The following is a 3,447-nucleotide window of genomic DNA, read 5'->3' as shown; positions in this document are numbered from 1 at the left end:
AGTCTTCTGAGTTCAGATTTAGAAGCTGAGCTGAACCAGACAGTTACTGAAGTGCAGAGGATGGATTCAATGATGGTGGAGTAGAACTGTTTCAGCAGCTCCTGTGGCAGGTTAAACTTCAAATCAAGTCAAGTCAAATTTGCCATCACTCCCTCAGCTTTTGTATCAGAAATTAGTTTAATTTAATTTAATTCCAAGGTAAGGAAACACAAAGTATAATGATATAAATGTACATTCCAAATTTTTGAAAAAGAAAATATAAAATACTTTTCAAGATTTACGATGTTAATAACTTAAAAAACGCATCATCACAGTCTGCGAAAAGGATCCATTTGAACCGCTGAAAGGACTGAGATTCATTTACCTTTAATTAATTTGTCTTGCCACTTAGTTATAGACTAAACTAAAGATTAAGCCTGTTTTTTTTCATTTAATCTTACAAATAGTTCATGAGGATGAGTAAACCAGAAATGCTCTTCAGCTATTTTGTTTAGTATTCAACCATAAAGCCTCAGTAGGCCCCTTGTTTTTAAAATACTTTGCATATACAGCATATATGAAGATCCTGACCACTTTGGGCTTTTAGGCTCACACCTGTGCACTATTATCTCCCCACATTATAATTTGTGCAACAATGGTTAAGTGATTCCCAGTACAAGCAAGCATTTAATGACAGAGCTGTCTTTACCCTGACCATCACTGCCGGACGTTGGCAGGGATCATTCCACTGGAGCGTGACGTGTCACCCATGTGTCTGTGTGGCTGCTGATGTGATCTTTAGTCCCCTCATGATCTATAGACTGGCATTTTGTTGCTCAGACACCAGACCCCAGCATGCATGCTAAACACTCTGTCAGCCAATATCCTGACAGGAACTTAACGCAGTCACGGCAATACTGAGACAGGATAGGGAGAGGCTGAAGATACAAGCACCATTACCCAAATGGCAGCTGGCTGCATAGAGTCAAATTTTATGAAGAAGAAAAAAATCCCCTTAAATTTCATAAATCAGTTTAAACAATAATACATAAAATGCACTTGTCAGAACAGAAAAATTGTTTCATAAGTCTATTAAGCATGGGAAATTAATTTTAGCACTGTGTATTGTATTCATGCTTAAATACAAAAGGAGGATGCAATGTAGCAGAACATGTAGGGAATACAATCATGATCAACCCATAATTGTCCTGATCTGAACATTCTGAGCTAAAAATAAACATTTGTATGTTACAGATCTATATGTTTGAGATTTTAGATTAAGTGAAGTAACCTGGTGAATGTTGTCTTCTGAAATGTCTCTTTGTTTTGGCATGTGTTTTAAAACAGCATTCAACACCAAATATATAGATGTTGAAAATACATTAGCCGTCTATTCAAAACAAACAAGCAAATCCAATCATTGCATGTACTGAAGAAACTGAACACCACTGACATTTAAAAAACTATAAACATTACCCCGTGTCTGAAGTTCATTGAGGCTGTTGGCTGTCTGTCAACCGATTTGCAATCCAGATAGCTGCAGTTACAACAGAAAATATTATAAACATATCTATTCTGTTACAAAGAAGAATGTTTTACCTAAAAGTGTTGTATTCTCTTTACTTATACTGTATTACATAAATAAAATAATTATTTATAGGATATACACAATATTATATCATTTGGTTTACATAGCAATTCATGCACAAATTGTTTTGAATGTGCACTGAAGACATCGCCAGCCGACGATTATTACCCAGAAAACAGAACGCTTCAAGTCGAGTGTTTAGTATGCTTTGTGTTGTTCTTCTGGCAACTTATTCCATACGTTCAGCTAATTCCTAATGTTTCCTAATAAAAAATATTAAACATTACAAAATCATAATAATATATGCACATAATAAATTATTATAAAAAAAACAAGTTCATTTCCAGAACATTATAAGGAGAGTTTATCTGTCACAAATAAGAACTGATAAAGAATGTTCTATGTTTTGTTTTATTTTTCGTAACCATAAACATATTCTCAAAACACCCTGGTTAAAAAAAAATGGTTAGCTATGGGGAACAATAGTGCTGTCTTGACCCGTTCAAGTGACTGATGACTAATTGCACTTGTAAGTATTTGAACATATATCCTATCACAATGCATTCACTACAATCAAAATACAAAAATCTTGAATTGTCTTCCTTGCGTAAATACATATATAATGACATTAGAAGTTTCAGTAATACAGTGCCTTGGAAAAGTATTAATTTTTTGTACATTTTGTTATGTTGCTGCCTTATGTTAAAATGCTTTAAATTACTTTTTTTCCCACATCAATCTACACTCCATACACCATAATGGCAAAGCAAAAAACTGGGTTTTAACATCTTTGTTAAACATAAAAAAACACAAATGATTCCATTGCATAAGTATTCATTCTGGGACTGTTGAAATTTAGCTCAGGAGCATTCATATCAAGACTACACTTTGAGTGGAGTTAACCTGTGACATATTCAGTTGAATGAATATGATTTGGAAAGGCACACACCTCTCAATTAAAGGTCTAATAGCTAAAAAACCAAGCCCTGATGTCAAACGAACTGCCTGTAGAGCTCAAAAACAGTACTGCATCACGCCACACATCTGGGGAAGAGTTCAGAAAAAAATTTGCTGCACTGAAGGTTTGCAGAAGCATGTAGTCTCCATTACTCTTAGTGGAATAAGTTTGAAAGAACCAGGACTCTTCCTAGAGCTAGCTTCCTGGCCAAACTGAGCAATCGATGGAGAAGGGCTTTGGTAATTTGCAAAAAAGCACCTAAAGAACCCTCAGATTGTGAGAAACAAGATTCTCTGATCTGATGAACCTCAATTCTAAGCATCATGTTTGAGGGAAACCAGGCACTGCTCATCACCTGCCCAAAGTGTGCTGTTAGCAGCCTCATGCTGTGGGGCTGTTTTTCAGCAGCAGGGACTGAGGGAACCGTCAGAGTACAAGAAAAGCTCAATGCACCAAAATATTGAGATATCCTAAATGAAAACCCAGTCGAGACAGAGCGTTCAGAAGCTAGAGTGGCTTATAGACAACACTGTGAATGTCCTTGAGCGGCCCAGCCATAACCTTGAGCTTCAACCCAATCAAACGTTTCTGGAGAAACCTGAAAATGTGCATCTGCCCCCATCCAACCTGACAGAGAGAGGTGAAGAGGTGAGGACAAGAATGGCAGATAATTGCCAAATGTTGATGTGCAAACCCTGAAAAAAAAATGAAGGTGTATGAATACCTTTGCAATGCACTGTATATTGGAACATACTGATCCTTTAACTAATCTCTTTTTCTATGGTTTTGTATTTGGATAAGGGTCGGAGAAACGGACAGGGTGTGTGTCCTCTTCAGTACCTTTGGGACCATCTGTCCATCCCTCCACTGACACGTCCATAGAACTGGGAAGTGATCTAAATGCGTGGAGGTGTGCACACAC

This window comes from Carassius carassius, chromosome 25 (assembly GCF_963082965.1).
Source record: "Carassius carassius chromosome 25, fCarCar2.1, whole genome shotgun sequence".
NCBI lineage: Eukaryota > Metazoa > Chordata > Actinopteri > Cypriniformes > Cyprinidae > Carassius > Carassius carassius.
This window is presented reverse-complemented; position numbering follows the sequence as displayed.